Below are 19,383 nucleotides of genomic sequence, written 5' to 3'. Positions count from 1 at the left end.
CCTTTCTGTCTGGGCCATGTTTCACTTGTTTCAGGACGTGCCTGTTTGAGATGGTAGCTTTGTTAGGGTCAGAAACTCACTGAAGGAAAGACCTCAGACTTAGAGCATATGCAAACAGCAAGGAGCATGTATTTCTGTGGAAGTCCAGCATGCAGGGATCATCCTCAGGCAGAATGGAGACCACGAGGTGAGCTCACAGGCTCTTTTTTCTTTTTTAAAATATATTTTATTAATTTATTCATATTACATCTCAATTGTTATCCCATCCCTGGTATCCTCCCATTCCTCCCTCCCATTTTTCCCTTACTCCCCTCCCCTATGACTGTGACTGAGGGGGACCTCTTTCCCCTGCATATGCTCATAGAGTATCAAGGCTCTTCTTGGTAACCTGCTATCCTTCCTCTGAGTGCCACTAGGCCTCCCCATCCAGGGGACATAGTCTAATATGGGGCACCAGAGTTTGTGTGAAAGTCAGACCCCACTCTCCACTCAAGTGTGGAGAATGTCCTGTCCATTGGCTAGATCTGGGGAGGGGTTCGAAGTTGACTGCATGTATTGTTCTTGGCTGGTGCCATAGTTTGAGCAGGACCCCTGGGCCCAGATCTGCCCATGATAATGTTCTTGTAGGTTTCTAGGACCCTCTGGATCCTTCTAGTTCCCCATTCTCCCATGCTTTTCTCATCTAGAGTCCCAATAGGATGTCTTCCCCTCTGTCCCACTTTCCTGGTGAGTGAAGACTTCACAGGCTCTTTTAAAATGCAGTTAGGAGAATTCCAGATACAGTTAGGTCATCTTTATTTTCATTGGTGTAAACTAGAGGCATGGGTGCAGGTGCATTGGGGATTGGCTAGCGCCAAACCAAGAGTTAACCATGAGTTAGGGGCCCACTTAAATGGGCAGTTGAGCAACCTTATCTCCGCTGGCCAGATGTCCTGGCCAGTTCTGATTGGTTGCCCATTTTCTGTGGGTTTTCTTGAGAAACAGAAACTTAGATGTAGGCTGGCTGAGTGAGAAAATGAAGTCTGTCATGGAGTTGGTTAGGTTTATTTATCCAGACCCCCACCCCTGCTTCTCTTCAAATGGCTTTCCCAGCACGCCAGAGCAGGCTCAGAGCACAGGCTCAGTTGGGTCTCAGCCTGGAATCAGGCAATAATGAACACGGGTGTGAACTCTGAAGCTGTGAGAACGATTTGTGGTCTGTAGGGTAGGGTTGGAGGAAGAGACATGGGGACTAAGCTTCAGGACACATAAGCTTGGACTGTTGGAGGCAGGAAACACAAGAAAGATCCATATGTGCTGTAGAACTGACTTTAGAAAAGTGTCTACTCAAATGATTGCCGTCTTTGTAAAATCTCTGCAGCTTCTGTCATGAGCAGGGTAATTTCAGAACCAGAGTTTTTTTTTCCTGTATTTTTATCTGACCTCTCAGATTCAGAATAGGACACTCCTTTTGGTCTAATCTTAATATATCTCTTCTTTTCTACCACTACATGTTCATATCTTTCCTCTTATGGACATCTGCTTCCTAGTTCTCTTAAACGTTTGAATGTATCTTATTAGATTCATCTTTCTAAAATGTGACTTGAGTATATTTCTTTCATGGTGTGTGTGTGTGTGCGCGCGCACGCGAGTGTGCATGCATGTGTTTGTATATGCATGTGTGTGTGCCAATGTGACACACCAGAGACCCTTTCCAATCTCATTTTTGCTTTAGTGGTCTGTGGCATGCTCACCAGCGCACTCTTGCTTGCGTCTTTCTTCCAATCTCCCCGTAGCTGGGCAGACCTTATCCATCCTGCAGGAAAATGATAAAATGTTACTTTTCAAAGACCTCCCATAGGTCTGTAACTTGTCTGAGCTTCCATGTTCTCATCTGGAAATAGGAATGCTATCATCTATCCTTAAAGGTTGTTATAAAAATTGAGTGATTGCCTGGCAGAAGCAGCATGTGCACTCAGGGGTGGGGTAGGGGCAGAGGAAGGTGCATCTTGTGAGTTCAAGGGCAGCCTGTTATACGGAGTGAATTCCATGACAGCCAGGGCTACACAGAGAGACACAATTTTGAATAAGCAGACAGACAGACAATTGAGTGATTACAGGCTGGCTAGCCAATGGTACACAATATACACTTATACATGTTAAGATAACGGTGGTGATGATGATGGTGGTGGTGATGATGGTGGTGGTGATGATGCTCTCATCAGCACAGGTCTTCCCTGATCATCATCCACCTCTCCTTAGTTTAGTGTTGACAATTTTGCTTACGTAGTAATTTAGTTATGATGTAAGGCTGAATGGTGGCTTTTTGCTAACTGAGAATTATTTGAAACAAAGCATTATATTCTTTTGGTTTGAATGAAAATGGCCCTCATAAGCCCATAGAGAGTGGCACTATTAGAGGCGTGGCCTTGTGGGAGTAGGCGTGGCTTCATTGGAGGAGGATCATTACTAGGGGGTGGGCTTTGAGGTCTCAGAAGCTCAAGTCTGTCTTGTGCGTGTGGATCCGGATGTAGAATCTCAGTTCCTTCCCTAGCAACCACGCCTATCTGCATGCCACCATGCTTCTTATCAGGGCAGTAAATGCACTAAATCTCTGAACTGTAAGCCAGCCCCAATTAAGGATTTTCCTTTATAAGAGTTGCCGTGGTCACAACAACTGAGTGATGGTCACTGTGTGGTGCCTGTTATATGATGGGGCTACTGTGTTTTTCCCACTGTGTGGTCACCATGATGTGACAGACACTGTATGATGTCCACTCTGTTATGGTTTCATATAGCGATACAGACCCTGACTAAGACAATTCTTCTTTAACTATTAAACTTCTTTGCAAGGACAGGGAGGCATAACTGATAATTAAAAAAATTAAATAACCTTATCATATCTTGCTATTGTTTGTTGACTGAAGTTGACAGTAGCCACCAAATCCAAAGTTGAGAAATCTGATTAAATAGTTGAGCCAAACTAAATCCTAAGGTGAATTGACCTGAGTAGATGGATGCATGCTGATGAAAAGTAAACATCGGCAGTGTAAGCCTTAGTCACATTCTGAAAGTGTGCCCTTGCACCCACAGCTAAGTGTAGTCCTCATCCCTCAGCAAAGAAACTTCTCTTTGCAACAGAGACCTTTACAGAAAACCAGAGCTGAGCAAAATGCATATTGTGGAACCTAGTCCAAAGGTATACATACACAATTCAACTCCTGTACCTAAGGCTCAGGGATCACTGAGGAGGAGGAGGAGGAGGAGGAGGAGGAGCAAGAGGATGAGGATGAGGAGGAGCCTAAGGAGCAGGAAGTAGATGAGGAAGAGGAGGAAAAGGAGGAGGAGGAGAAGGAGAGGGAGGAGGAGGAAGAAGAGGCATAGGAAGAGGAGGAGGAGGAGGAGGGAAGACTGTAAGGGTCGTAGGGACCGGGGTTTTGCTGTGAGACAGTGTCTCTTTGGTGTGTCAGAAACCATACCCATGAACTCTCACCAACATGAAAGCCTAAATGTGAGCTAAACAGGGGCAACCACAGCAGACATGCTCATGGGCACGGGAGAAAGCCCAGGGGTCTCAGTCCTACACAAAGAACCACAGACTTTTGGGAAATGCAGAGCACCAGACAAGAGCATACCAGGTGCTTGTCTAGTGCCAGATGGCCAGCCCTGAGAGCTCACATACAGGTAAGACTATACAGACTGAGCAGGATGTACTTACCTAGTTAAGAATGTGTGTGTGTGTGTGTGTGTGTGTGTGTGTGTGTGTGTGTGTGTGTAGCAACAATTACTTAATGAAAAAAAGGTCATGGATTTGAAAGAGAGCAAGGAAAGTCATGTGGGAGTTTGGAGGGAAGAAAAGGAAGGGGGAAATGATATTTTTTTTTATTACATTATAATCTTAACAAATAAAATAAATAATTACAAGGAAAACAAAAAATCAATACCCTGTGTCAAGTGTCCGTTTCAGTGACTTGACTTTCCTACGGTGAATGAAAGAACCAGACACCCTTTCACTCCACAAATCAACATGCTCGACAATGGGAGCTGGCTGAAGCAGATCATTTCTCCCCCTGAGGAAAGAAAGAAACAACTTTTCCCCCTTTGCACATACTTTTTCCTCCCTACAATTTAAAAACAGCAGCAAGAGGAACTCTGTGATTGCAGCTGCTAGAGTTTGGCTAGGACACAGTAAAAGTTATCAAAAAGAGACTACTGCCAAGAACTAATGATTCTGCCATTAATTGGCATGTCTGGGCCAAATTGTCTTTAGAGACAGTTGTTAAAGTAACAAAGAGGTAATAATTATTTACTCCAAAAAAACTACATGCCCAGTCTTGGCAGGCTTGTAATGAACAAAATGGTCAATGGCGCCTTTAAGTTGCAACTTAAATGGGGTATGAAATACTATCCTTTCAATTTAGGAGAAGGCCTTCAGATGATGAAGTTCAAAGAAGGTTAAAAAACAATTCAGGTGATAAATGTACACCAGCCAGGGTGAATGTCCTCCCCCTACTTAGGACCATAAATTAACAAACCTTGCCAGCACACACACTCTCTCTCTCTCTCTCTCTCTCTCTCTCTCTCTCTCTCTCTCTCTCTCAGATAAAACTCTTCTGAGAGTGTGCAGATTTTTTAAAATTACTGTTTCTCATCTGCAAAATTAGAGTTGAACTCGATAGTCTCAGAGGGTCTAAGATTCCTGCGGATGTAACAAGAGCGTTCCCTTTCCCTTTCCTCCCTTCCATCTTTCCCTTCACTCCCTTCCCCCATCCTCCCTCCCTTTCCTTGGCATTTTTGTTTCTCCCACTTTCCAGAACTCTCTCAGTGTGTCATTGCCCTTCTTTGTGGATAGCACTGTATTAAGTACTTTGCACTCCTCCCCTGGTATTTCTCCCCATACTTCTGTTATCTCGTTTCCATGAGCGAGGGAACTGAGACCCCGAGCCTTGATGCTGTTCAATGTCACAGGACCAGGCAGCAGGGAGGACAGATGCAAGTGAGTGAAGGACAGACAGCTGCCTTTCTCGGTCCTTTCCATCCCACACCAGTGACCATAGGACATTTCATCGTTCCTCTTTATTTGCTTGTGATAGCAATAGTTACAGGACTTTAAATCCTTACGTGGTTACAGCTACTCATGTTGTCACCTAACACAAACATAAGGCATAAATATAACATATATTCTATGTATTATTTATATGCTTATATTAATGTATGATATTTGTATTTTATGTGCCTTTCTCCTCCTCCTCCTCCTCCTCCTCCTTTTCCTCTTCCTCCTTCTCCTTCTCCTTCTCCTTCTCCTTCTCCTTCTCCTTCTCCTTCTCCTTCTTCTTCTTCTTCTTCTTCTTCTTCTTCTTCTTCTTCTTCTTCTTGAGACAACATCTCTCTATGTAGTCCTGGCCATCCTGGAACTCACTCTGTAGACCAGGCTGGCTTTGAACTCGCAGAGATCTGCCTGCCTCTGTCTCCCAGTGCTGGGATTAAAGACATGAGCCATTACTCTTGGCTTATGTGACTTCTCTTAAAACTACAGATACTCCTCCTCATACTCCAGAATTCCTAAGGTCTTTGTTGAGTTGTTTTTCTTCTTGCCTTCAGCAATTAAAGAGAGGTTTCCAGCAGGTTTTGATCATTTCCTTCTGAGATTCACCTTTGCCCTTTACCCTGTGCTCTCTGTGTCTTTGTCCTCTCTCTCTGTCCTTCGGTAACATTTGGTGGCCCTGGTTCATTGCTGTCTGAGCTCAGTTGTTTGGTCTTTTAATAGAAGCCCTTCCTTTCCACTTGCTCTCTGCAGCCTTGGCCCACCAGCAGGCACTGACCTTTTGTAGACATACTTGACTATTATTGCACAGAGCAAGAGCAGCCATCCCCCTGCTTCTGACATGAAAATGGAAACAAACAACTCTCCTTAAGGCTTTGGACTATGATAAAACATCAAAGCTCCCTTAAAATCCCATTGGCACTATTATTCTTTTGGCATGATCATTTATTTATTAATATACTGGCAGTTCCTTGCAACCTTTGGTAGATCTGAAGGCAAAAACCAGTTCTATTGGATGCTACCCCAGACTGGCATCTCTCTTGGGTTCCAGCAGTGATATTGGCCTATGTGTAACCTAAAGCCAGAGTGTACCTTGTTGCTTACATTCTAACACATTTGCCGAAAACTATACAATTGGAGCATCACCAGCACACACATTGCCCTTGCTTATGTATGAGCTCAAACAAAATTCCGTCAAGACAAAATGTAGCAGTCTTTAAGAAACACAAATGCAAGCAACACCTCCTCGGTGCCACCTGTTATGCATTATTGTTTAATCTCGGGGTGAATCCTTTGAGGAAAATTTGTTCCCAGAAACAAAGAGTTTTTTTCCCTTGAAGCATCTGCGTGCTTTCCCTCAAGGCTTTGTCTATCCCACTGTCTGCGTTCTTGTGTTTTCCTTTCTCTCACTCGGCTGCCAGAGAGCTTGGGGCTCAGTCAGAGCGAGCCTCAGCCTTGGTGCAAGCGGAGATATTTGTTTGTTTCTTTTCTCGTTTTGATTTCTATCTTGGCAGTATTATTTTATAATCAATGTTAAAAGAAAGCTGCCCCAGATTCTTTTCTCATTTGAGTAGGCAAGTTTAAAAGTAAATGAAGAAAAGGTTTATTTCTCTGGATGAAATATAATTTACATTTTTTAGAGTCAAAAATCTGCTTCTGGAATCTACTTCTCTGGCAGTCATTTAGAACATCAGAGAAATCTCCATGGAAACACATATGTATCTAGCCTTGTACACTAGCTATGCCACTAAGTCCTTAGTTTTATAATTTTGCTGGAAAGGAGGCTATAATCTTTTGTTTTTTGTTTTGGTTTCGAGACAGGGTTTCTCTGTGTAGCCCTGGCTGTCCTGGACTCTCTTTGCAGACCAGGCTGACCTTGAACTCACAGCCGCCTACCTCTGCCTCCCAAGTGCTGGAATTAAAGGCACGCACCACCACACACAGCTGTTTTGGTTCTTTTAAGTAGCCTGGGCCTATGACTTCTGGGACGGTCCTTTCCAGAATCTTCCCTTCTTGCTTTTCTTCCCAATGGGCATCAGGGTGGGTGAGTGAGAACAAAGTTCTGCTTTTCCTAATTCCCTATGTTTGTCTCTTTGGATTAGGCAAGGTAGCTCATAAAATAGTATGTGTTGTTTCTCCAGGTTTATTTCTTTGGTGCAAACATGCCATTCAGCACACTGAATCTTGTGTTTGTAACCAGCTTAAGCTCTCTAAGTCTATTCTAGTGCTCTTTAAAAACTATATGTACATACACATATACATACGTATAATATGTTATATGCCGTATATGAAGACCACTTTTGAAAAGCCCATGGCTAGCATCAGAACAATGGCGAGAAAGTGGAAGCATTTCCTTTACGAGCGAGTCCTTACTCATACCTGCTGTAAGGCAGCTGTACCTTTCTATCGCTGTGATAAAACTCCACGACCAGGGGATTTATAAGGGTTTAGTGGGGCTTATCACTTCAGAGAAACAGAGTCTGTTCTGGCAGAAAGACATGACAGCAAGTGGCAGGCATAGTGGCTGGAGCAGAGGTGAGAGCTCAGACCTTGAAGTGAGTGTTTAAGCTCTCAAAACCCTCCCCTGGTGACATGCTCTGACCAGCAAGACCACACCTGAAAAATCTCTCCAACCATAGCTACAGTTGAGGACCATGTGTTCACACACAAGAGCCAATTGGAGATTTCCTCATTCACACCACTACACTCGGTCCTGTAAGCTTGCCTGCTCTCCACACTTCTGTTCAGTGTGAGTCTGGGAGTTCTCAGAAGGGAAGTTAGGCAAGGAAAAAAAAATTCAAAGGCTGCGGATGATCCCATGCATAGGAAACCCCAACTCTATAAAAAGCTCTTAGGACTCGTAAATATGTGCACTGAAATTGTAGGATATTAAAGTCAAAACACAAAAATTGATAGTATTTCTAGAAATAATATAATTGAAAAAAAGAAATCCAATTTATGACACCATAAATGTCCTTAGGATAGGGCTGAGGAGGTGCCATTTAACCTCTGGATACTCTTCTTCCACACAACAGACAGAACAAAGCAAACTCTACCAGGTGACAGTGTCTTAGATTGGGAAGGTGCTAAGATCTGTGGAGGAGCTTTTCCGGTCATATGCACATGAGGCCAGTCTTGATTTACCTTTCCCAGTCAACCAGGTTAAAGCCTCCTTGTAAGAAGAGGGTATTGGAGGTCATTCTGCAGTGTAAGTACATCCAGGTTCTTACTCGAGTGTCCCTGGATGGAAGTGTGTGTCAGTTTTCACCCCCCCTAAGGCTTTGGGGTTCTAAGAGACCATGTTGCAGTGAGCAGAGAGGTTGGCACGAGAAGAGCTGTGTAGCCTGACTTGTGCCTGAGGAACTGCTTCTCTTCGGTGGCTTCTGTCCCTCTTCACCCATCCCTTTGAAAACATTTATTTTGGCAGGTGGCATGTTAGGTGTTGAGAGAGAAAGATGGACCAGGAAACTCATAAATAATGAGAAAGGGGCACAAGGAGCCCCACCCTGAAATGTAATCCCATGGAATCTGGTGAAGACAATGTGCTCTGAAAACAAAGGAGCGGACGGGAATCCTAGGAATTAGCTTCTGGAAGGTTTAGCTGATATGTAGGTCTTGAGTGGTAAGTGCAGGTCAGATGGGCCTTTTGGAATCTGAATATGGAGGTGGGGTAGGAATAGCTCAAGGGGAGGGTTGAACTTGAGAAAGTGGGGTGCAAGGCAGTAGTTGAAGGCCAAAGCCGGTAGGGGCAGAGTTATGAAGGAGTTTATTTATCTATTTAGTAATTTATTTTGTTCTGTAGGAATGAATTTACTAGTTTTACTTCCTAAATTCAGTTTGGGAGTGGCAGGCAAAGTCGCTTTAATTAGATACAATCCTTTGTTTTGGTTTTGAAACAGGATCTGACTGTGTAGCCTTGAATGATGCCCCACCCTCCTGAGCATTGGACCGGCAGTGCTTTGACTCCGTGCCCGGCTATCAGTTCTTGCACTTCTCAGGAGACCTCCCCAGAGTGGGGGCTGAGCGCTTTGGAAGCCTGGGCCAAGAAAGGGAGCCATATACTTATGGACTTAACTAATTCTTGTGATCTTTTCTCTTCCAGTCAGGGATGCAGAGTAACTGGGGGTCATGGAGTTTGTGTTATTGTGTAGACCGAACAGATACAGTGTGGAGATCCACAGATAGCAGCGCCCCCTGCTGCTTCCCCAGAGCAATGCGCCCCTTATGCGCATGCGCAATGTGCCTTTGAGCAAGCCCCTTATGCGCATGCCTGAAGGCATAGCATGAGGTGGCGTGATCCCAACAAGGCATAGCATGAGGTGGCGTGATCCGAACGCACCAACCAAGAGCGACAACGTGGCAGTCTCTGATAGGACCGGGCACACTATAAAGGTTCTGTGGGAGCTTTTCCTGGGGTCACTCCACTAGTCAAGGTTCCTGAATAAACTGCTGCAAGAAGAGTTCCCAGTGTTGGTGTCTTTCCTGCTGGTCGGGGGCGGCATCGACAATACAGGGACTGTGGTTCGTAAGTATTGTGGAGCTCAATCACCGAGGTGAATGCAGAAGACAGCAGTTGCCTTGAAAGATGGATATTGGCACCTGTGAGCCAGGAGCTTCATGGTTGACTTCGAAGCAAATGGTAAACAAAGGAAATTAACCCCAAAACCTGTGGCAAGGAAGGATTGCTGGACCAATGCTTTCTGCTCAGACAGTACCACAGAGGGCCACATGCTCATCAGTGGTGACGTCACAGGTGGGAATGAAGGCAGAAGGAGATCTGAGGAGAGAGTAGAAATATATCTCCCAGAAAATTTCAACTATACAATAAGGCATAATTTACTATATAGTTAATATACCATGCATCAAAACCCAGAATGCATTTATCTTATGATTTAAAGTTTGTATCCTTATCACAAAATGTAAGCACTTATGTGTTCTTTCTATACTATGTGAGGTGATAATAATGAAAATTCACTTGATTGGGAAAATTATTTCACAGTATGGGTCAGGACATCACATCGTATACTTTATGTAAATGCACACAAGTCATTAATCATACCTTCGTAAAACAAGACATACTTCTATAAAACCACAAAGACCATGGAAAGAATTGTTTTCCCAGGTCAGTAAATTCATTCCAACTTCAGAGAAAATTCAAGTTGGGTTTAGGAGCTTTGAGAGGCGATTTTAATGATCCCCCATCTTTATTCCCGTACAAGAATGTTTACATTAGTGAACATTTTCTTATTTCTCAAGTGTCTCAAGTGGCCATATCATCAAGAAGATGGGACTCCAGTTCTCAGTGTCTTAGGAAGGCTTTGGAAGGGAAGCCATGCTCCTGACTGTCTTCAAAGTCATCCTAGTGGTGACATCACATGACCTATTCTGAAAGCCCATAGACTCTCCTGGGTCTACAGACTTTGAAATGAGGCAGACAGGAGCAGCTGCAGCAGCCAGGCCTGCCATTACAGCAGCATTAGCGGTCATTATAGCCTTTTTGCTCATCACTCCTTAGTAATGGGCAAAATTCAAGAGAGGGAGCTTGACAAGAGGACCGCAGGTTCAAGACTTCATACCACTCATCCCTCGCCATGTCTGTGTCTCAGCAGCAAGGGCAGCGTACTCAGCTGTTTGGTTAAGATTTGTCTAAGTGTTGCTGTGGAGGCTAGACGTGGCTAGGATTAGAACAGTGGCCCCAAGTAGAGTAGATTACTCCATATCATGTGGGTGGGCCTTGCACAAACAGTTGAAGAGACTGAAGTCCCTTGTGCAAGGCCTTTTGCCTCAAGACACTGGTACTGACTCTTTTCTAGGGCTTGGTCTAGCCTGTGCTACAGCTCCAGGCTTGTCATCCATTTTGTTATAGACAGTGAATATCTTTCTGTCAGGTCAGATTCTACAGAGAACGTGAACTTATGCATCACTTTGTGGGTTTGTCTGTTTCTACTTTTATGCAGAGTGGTTGCTCCTGATAGGGCGGAACAGGAAGTATTCTCCCCAGGACCTAGACTTTCTCCGTGGTGGCGTTGCTTTCCACAAGAGGTCAAGAGAAAGAGAGGGCAGGAGGCACAAAATGGTTTTGGCATGAGGTGTGCCATGCAGGGTGCATGTTCTGCTTAGCTTCACACACTCTCTGTCCCTGCATCCTGCAGGCTGTTAACGTCACGTTCCAGTGAAGGTTGAGCTGCTCTGCTCTTTTCTGGGAAGACAGAACATAAGCTTCTTTTTATTAACAGTGACCATGTTGTCCTGACCTTTGTTTTGCATTTTTTTCTTTCTGGGGAAGGGTGGCTAGACTTTTACAGATGGGATGGTAGATCAGGATCTCATTGTTGGATTGGTTTCAAAGTGAAATAAACCTTACCGTCTTTAAATTCTTTGATAGCCAAACCTGCTCCACTCCAGCAGCGTTCCATAGACCCATACAATCCTCTGCTCAAGGTGGAAGCACTTGCTGCACATCACCAGTCAGCACTTAAGATGTGACAAGCATAACCAAGGGACTGGGTTCTATACCTTATTTAACTTAAAGACATTAAACTCTTAAAATATTTTATTAATTTATTCATATTATATCTAAACTGTTAGCCCATCCCTTGTATCCTCCCATTCCTCCCTCCCTCCCGCTTTCCCGCTACTCCCCTCCCCTATGTCTGTGATTGAGGGGTACCTCTTCCCCCTGTATATGCTCATAGGGTATCAAGTCTCTTCTTGGTAGCCTGCTATCCTTCCTCTGAGTGCCACCAGGTCTCCCCATCCAGGGGATGTGGTCAAAAATGGGGCACCAGAGTTTGCGTGAAAGTCAGTCCCCACTCTCTACTCAACCGTGGAGAATGAAAGACATTAAACTTAACTGGCTCACAAGGCAAGGAGCTACCATGTGGAATTCACAAAACCATCATCTGAGTGTGTAAGTCAATTTCCAGTTTATTTTTGCCCAAGGGATGACTAAAACAATCCTTCTCCTATACATGTGCATATGTATTTATTATTTTCTACACTCATAAGGGGTTAGAGTTGACACTAACAGTGCCATCTTTCAGCATCTTGTGCATGTAGAATCACATGTGCAATCATGCAAACCTATACTTGTTGCATGATTTTTATCATTCATGCCTGAGAATTACCAAAACAAAGCTACCATTCAAACAATTCTGCTTCACAGATGAGGGCACAGAAAGCAGTGAGGGTTTCTCCCATTGGCTTACGCATCCTCCCTGTCTGCTCAAGGCTCCTTCTCCAGGTGTGACATCATCTGCTCAGGGCAAGTGTGAACTCTGCATATGGTTTGGGTTTTAAAAATTGTATCTGCTTACAAACTTTTATTTATTTATTTTTCTTGCTGCCATGGGAAGAAGGATTTACATGTTTGAATCTTAAACTTAAAAGTCACTGGGGCCGGAGAAATGGCTTAGTGAGTGGGTTAGGTGTATATGCATGAGGAACAGAGTTTGGATCCCAGCACCCACTAACGAGATGGATGCAGTCTTGTGCAAGCCCATTAATCAACACCGAGAGGGGCAAGATGAGAGAGAGGAATGCAGGGCTCACTGGCTGCCAGCCCAGCCAGAGAAAACAACAGGAATGGCATGGGCTCCAGGTTCAGTGAGAGAGCATGTTTTTAAGAAAAAAGGACAGAGGGTGATAAGAGAGGACACCAAATGGCCTTCACTGGACCTCGTGTGTACATTTACACGTAGCCCACCTCCAACATGTTTACAAACACTAAACACTCCCCAACACACATCACTACTCAAGTCAAAAGTGTTTAGTTGTACTTTATATGATTCTGTCCATTGATTAAATTATTCCCCAAAGTACACATCTTGGTTTTTTATCATCTGACCAATCCATGATAACTTAGTGACATTATTAATTACAATCAATGTTTCATATATATACATATATTAGAAACTGCTCTAAAATTGTGGGTTGTGTAGTAGAGACCAGAGCTGGCTTCCTGGCCATTGATATGCAGTCACTCATTCATAAGCTCCTAAAAATGATTTTGAGCTCTTTGACTTTCCTGACATTGTGGCAAGTGTCATGCAAAACAATGTATAGACAAAAAATCCTGGCTTTTGAGGACATAGCCAGAGAGGACAAAGGCCATGTTGATGGCATCAAATGGATTTACTCTGAAACACTGTGTGGATTCGTAATGTAAGCAATGGCATGTGCACGGTAGGGCATGGCATGTGACTTTTTGTCATTCTTAATCATAGAACACTTTTGAGTTTCTGCCATAGTGTTCACTTTTTTAAAAAGACAGGGTTTCACCAGGGTTGGCCTGGAACTTGTTATGTTGACCAGGTTGGATTCAGCCTCACACAGATCCACCTACTGCTCCTCACAAGTGCTGGGAGTAATGGCTGGGGCATCCTGCTTGGCGTGGCTTTCTGACCTATTGCTGCTCATACATCCTTCTATACTTTATGCATCGTTGTAAGCAAATGGGAAATTAAGAAATGATGGTTTCCATTGTAGGAATCTATGAGGGTGACCCTAGCTAAGACTCCTAGCAATAGCGGATATGGAACCTGAACCAGCCATCTCCTGTAACCAGTAAAGACCTCCAATGGAGGGATGGGGACACCAACCCAGCCAGGGAACATTTGACCCACAATTTGTCCTGCCTGCAAGATGTACAGAGTTAAAGACAGATCAGAAATTGAGGGAATGGACAACCAATGACTGGCTCAACTTGAGACTCATATCATGAGAGAGAGCTCACCTCTGACACTGTTAATGTGGATGCAGAAATCCACAACCAACATTAGACGGAGATCAGGGAATCTTGGGGGTGGAGGGTGGGGGGTGGGGGAGGAAGGATTGAAGGAGCCAGAGAGGCCAAGGAAGCCACAAGAAAACCTATAGAATCAACCAACCTGAGTTCATAGGGTCTCAAGAGACTGAACTGCCAACCAGAGAGCATGCACAGAAGGGACCTAGGCCCCCTACATATGTAACAAGTGTGCTGCTTGGTCCTCATGTGGGACCTCTAGCAGCAGGAGCAGGGGCTGCCTCTGACTGACTCTGATGCCTGCCTGTGGAATGGGCTGCTTTGTGTAGGCATTAGAACATGGAGTGGAAGTTTTGTTGAACATGTTTTGTTTGTTTGTTTGTTTGTTTTTCTTTTCTTCTTCTTCGTTTTGTTTGTTTGTTTGTTTTGTTTTTTTGAGACATGGTTTCTCTGTGTAGCCTTGGCTGTTTTGGACTAACTTAGTAGATCTTGCTGGCCTCAAACTCATAGAGATCCGCCTGCCTCTGCCTCCTGATTGTTTTGATCCCAAGTGTGGGAAGTGAAACTGCCTCAGGCAGTTGGAAAACATCCTTGTTTGGACTCTGGAAGGGTATAAATAGAGGCCCCAGGCCAGAGCGAGATTGCTTTTGCATTGCTTTGCTTCGTGTTGCTTGGCTTTGAAAAGCTCCTAGACAGGAATGCTCCAGAGAACACTTTGAGGAGGCTGCTGCTGGTCCCTGCTGTCATGCCTGCTGCTGTGTTTGGTGCTGCTTTGCTGACCTGCTGGAAACCTGATGACGAAGAGTGGCATCACCCAAAGGAACTGAGTCTAAAAAGGTCTAAATCCCTTGCCCCTGCTAACTTTCTTCCTCCCCTATCTAGGGTTGGTGCACCAAAAGGGAAGTAAAGGGATTAAGGGACCCCAAACAAAGTAGTATTTAAAAAATCAAAGCCTCTCAAAAAACAAAAAAAAAAAAAAAAAAAAAAATCAAAGTCTACAATAGGAGAAGATGCTCCTAGTCCCACTACAATTGATATGTGAAGGCTAGTGGTTACCCATGGGAGATCTCCCCTTCTCTGCAAAGAAAAGGAGGGGTGGGGGGATGAGGAGGTGAGAGAGAGGGATGAGGAGGGAGGGGAAGATTTGATTGGCATGTAGAGCAAATAAATAAATGGAAAAAAAAATAGAAAAAAAAATGGTGGTTTACACCAAACTCAGGTTTATTGAAGTATGATCCAAATTAGAAAGTGCTACTGTATCCATGGATTTGCCCACTAAATCATGTAATTAATTTGAATTGTATGGATTGTTTGCGAACATTAGCACAACTCCCCGCTTCATCCTCTTCATGGTCTCAACGCGGAGCAGATGGAGAGAAGATGGGAAGAGCCTTCACACTCCTAGGTCACACGCTGAAGTCCAGTTTGGGATTTGAAGTCTGGGTCAGTGTGAATCCTGATTTGCTCGCTTCCTTCTACAGGGAGGATAACAGCTCTGGCTTCAGGGTCACTGTAGCCCAGAAAGTGTGGAAGCCTCCTGGGCTCTCCCTGGGAGGTAGCCGTGCTGAGTTACCAGTATCCGTTACTTGAGATTTATTTATTGAAGTCACATCCACATGTCTATATTTTTTAATAGGTACAAATAAACCTCATACGGAAGAGCTAGCCCCCTCTTGCCCTTGCTGGAGACCCAGTGTGCATTTGACGTTGTGAAGAGTAGTCTATAATTCCCCAGTGTCCTCTTCTTGGGGATTTATAACTTGGTCCTCACTGCTAAAGTTGGCTCTGAACTGCTTAACTTTTTGACACTGCCTTGTGCCATGTAGCACAGAACACAGAGCAAAGCCATCCTTAGCCTCAGCATGGCTGTGAGGGTGCTGAGCAAGCTCCCTCGGCAGCCACACACATGCTGGTCTTCGTTGTGCTGTGGCTGAGATGGACAATGGCTGACAGACCAAGACCATGCCTCTTAGGATCCCCTGGTTTCAGTGTGTGCGCGCACACACACACACACACACTACAAACAATCACATATGAATCACATTGTTAGTTGGTCATATTATACTCTATTCTTTAAATGATACAGTAAAGTTCCATGGGAACTGCCGCTATGAAGTATTTCCCAAGACATTGGCTTTAATGGCCGCATTGTCTTCTATTGTCTAGGCATTACTGCATCTCTTCATTTTCTTATTCTTGAACATTTTTCCCCCTGATTTGTTGACTTAAGCGGTACTTCCTTGATATTGCTTCATGTGGTATACACTCTTTCTTCACACACATTGCTAAATTCAATTCCGGAGAGACTGTGTCACTTATGCCCCAGGCAAGCATCTCCCAGGGCTCCAGCAAGCACTGAAAACTGGCATTTAAAAGCTTCCCATTTGATGCAAAGATAAACAATTGCTTTGGTGGATTAATTACTTTAATTGATTGTTTCAATTTGCGTTTCCCTACGTGATCATATGAAACTTTATACAGTGTTAGGTTATTGCTAAGCATTTAGATTTAGTTCAGATGATTGAACCCAGGGCCTTGCACAGGCTGAGCACACACATGCTGCTGTGATGTGTACCTATGTGCTGAGCACACACATGCTGCTGCGATGTGTACCTATGTGCTTCCTTCTTATCTTAACATTTTACACATGTTCATGTGGGGAGGGGTTTCACAATAGTAGCATATTTCCCACCATCAAAGTTGAAAACTTTCATTGTAAAAATGTTTCAGAAAATGTAGAAATATACAAAGAAAATAAACAGCTCCCACAGTCCCTTTGTCAGGAGGACTTAGTGCTGACACTTGTGTTATTTTCTAGGCCTACCTGCCACATTGACAGCCATGTGTTCTTTCCTGGCACCAGAACAGAACCACACGTTGTTCTCATAATTGATCTTGGTCAGCCAAATACACATTGTGGGACAAATGAACTGTGTAATGTCTTCATTAGGAACATGGCCTTGGAATCAGGCTCTCTCACTTGAGGTCTCAGCCTTGTTCCGTATTGGCTGTGACCCTGAGAAATGTATACACTTACTCTGTGCCCCTTTTTTTTTAATGTGCAGTAAGCGAGGAACTAGAATAATTAGGAATGATAATAAATAGGGAGGATGGATAGGCTCTTCCCAGTGTTTGAACAGCAAGTGATGTAAAGTGTGTAGAACACTGGGAAAGGGTGTGCCCCCTAGTAACACCCCACCAGTGACCCTTTACTGTCTTCCTATATAAATGGTGGAGTTCTATTTCTAGGGTGGTAACAGGATGTCATACTTTCATTAGTGCTGTGACACTGTGTGACCCATTGCTCTGTGTGTGGTGGCTCTTACTGAAACAATCTCCCTTTGAGGTACTTAGTGTTTGTAATTTCTCATCTTATCACTTTACAAAGAAGCATAGTGCCATAGCCCACAGTTTCAGAGTACCGGTTCTTAAAATCACTATCTGTGTCCCTATGAATTGTGGCCCTGCCACTTACTAGACTTAAGGCTTATGTTTCTCCCATATAAATTTCATATAATGAAAGTATCAGGAGCCGGGCGTGGTGGCGCACGCCTTTAATCCCAGCACTTGGGAGGCAGAGGCGGGCGGATCGCTGTGAGTTCGAGGCCAGCCTGGTCTACAAAGTGAGTTCAGGACAGCCAAGGCTAACACAGAGAGAGACCCTGTCTCAAAAATCCAAAAAAAAAAAAAAAAAAAAAAAAAAAAAAAAAAAAAGAAAGTATCAGGAAGATATCTATTAGTTTCTGTTGCTAAAATACAAGTAGAGTTAAGAGTGGTTGCTTTGCTAACTTACAAAGCCTTGCTGGGGAGCACCCAGTGGCGCCCACATCTGTGAGCACAGCAGTGGTGGGATGATCTAAGTTGGCCTCCCTTACATGCCTGGGACTGCTTACTGACTGACTGTGGCTCTTCACCAGACTAGCAAGCCTCCTCACAAGGTGTTAAGAGTTCAAAAGTAACAAGATGGGGGAAGTCTTCTATTTGGGACATGTCTTAGTTATGGTTTCTATCTCTGTGAAGAGACACCATGACCAAGGCAACTCTTATAAAGGAAAACATTTAATCGGGCCTGGCTTACAGTTCAGAGGTTTAGTCCCTTATCATCATGGCAGGAAGCATGTGACACACAGGCAGACATGGTGCTGGAGAAGGAGCTGAGAGTTCTGCATCCTGATCCACAGGCAGCAGGAGGAGAGAGAGACACTGTGCCTGGCTTGAGCTTCTGAGACCTCAAAGCCTGCCCCCAGTGACGCACTTCCTCCAACAAAGCCACATGTACCCCAACGAGGGCACACCTCCTAATAGTGCTGCTCCCTGTCTGCCTATGGGGGCCATTTTCATTCAAACCACCACAGGAATATAATGCTTGGCTTTAAATAATTCTCAGTTAGTGAAAAGCTACTATTCAGCTTTACATCATGAATAAATTGCTACATGAGTAAACCTGTCAATAAACACTAAACTAAGGAGAGTTTTTGAAGCAGAACCAACAAAATTTGTTGAGGGACTAGATGTAAGCAAAAGAAGAAAGGCAATAGGTAGGCCCAACAGTCCTTGCGACTTGGGGCTCAAGATGACAAGGACAGACCATCTTTTTCTATGTACTTATTAGTCAGGGAGGACTTGGAAGGGTACTCATAGGCCAGCCGTGTAGAAAAGAAACATTGTCCAGGCAGGTCACGTTGGATGCGTTGTTAGAACTTACCTTTGAAGCCACAGAGAGGTCAGTTGCATTTGAACACCAGCTATGAGGCAGCTGTGTGACTCCAAGTCTACAGAGGCAATGGTTTGGGCAGGGTTACATCTCCAGGCTCTGCAGCAGCTCTGGGTTTAAGCTAGCTCTCTACTAAGGTCAGTGGGAAGCAAAGGAACCAGGCCCAGATGGTTCTTAGGGGCTCCATTCTGCCAGGCAGCATCTCCCAGACCTGGGACATCCCAACTGGGATGACATGCACACTCGGAACTTTTTGGTTTTACTCAACAAAAATAGTGCAATGTCATCACTACGTTTGTAGATGCTGGCATCACTGCTATGCTGCTCACTCTGAGATGACTAGACTCATGTGAGAGATGATGTTCATAATTACTGAAGGGCTGGAGGGGAGAGTTATGGGAGTTCATGTCCCTCGTGTGGTGTTTAACACAGTGGCTGCAGCACAACCGTAGCTTAATGGCTGCTAATGTTTCTTCTCTTTACTAATGGTACCACCATTGTTATCACCTCTCTTGGGTCATTGGATTGGGCCCAGTATTATCACGTTAACTATTAATCTGGTAGGCTGATTCTGGTATGAATCGTGGCCTCTCTTGTGTCCTGATTAACCATTATAGTCACATCTGTCATGTCAAAGTCAGGGAAGAACACAGTGGACAGACTGCTAAGGGCTCTGGCAATCTCCCCAGCCATTATCAGCAAGGGCTGGCTCATGTCGGGTGTAGAGAAGAAGATAAGTTTCCAGTATTTTAGGCTGGCTATCCTAGCTTGTTAGGAAGTATCTAGATAGCTTCCTGCTGTTTGGATCATACCTGCGCCTTTGCCAGTAACTATTTAAATAGAAGATTTTAAGCAGCAAAGATTGTTCAGAAGAACTTGGAAAGGGACACTTGGAACGTGTAA

At 44.3% G+C, this 19,383-nt stretch overlaps 1 long non-coding RNA gene across 6 annotated transcripts in view; it reads left to right on the top strand.

Annotated features, from left to right (window-relative positions):
- The window catches only part of LOC311582538, a 185,788-nt gene that overhangs the window by 70,464 nt on the left and 95,941 nt on the right, over window positions 1–19,383 (top strand). Inside the window, exon 3 of one of the 6 annotated variants that reach the window (XR_014774134.1) lies at window positions 35–187. The exons of the other annotated variants lie outside the window; for them this stretch is intronic. This is a non-coding gene — a long non-coding RNA (uncharacterized lncRNA). The remainder of the gene's footprint in view (window positions 1–34; window positions 188–19,383) is intronic. 6 annotated transcript variants of the gene reach the window in all.

The sequence above is a fragment of the Acomys minous genome (genome assembly GCF_964271855.1).
Source record: "Acomys minous genome assembly, chromosome: 14".
Taxonomy (NCBI): domain Eukaryota; kingdom Metazoa; phylum Chordata; class Mammalia; order Rodentia; family Muridae; genus Acomys; species Acomys minous.
Note: the sequence above shows the minus strand (reverse complement) of the source record. Positions and strands in the feature narration are given on the sequence as shown.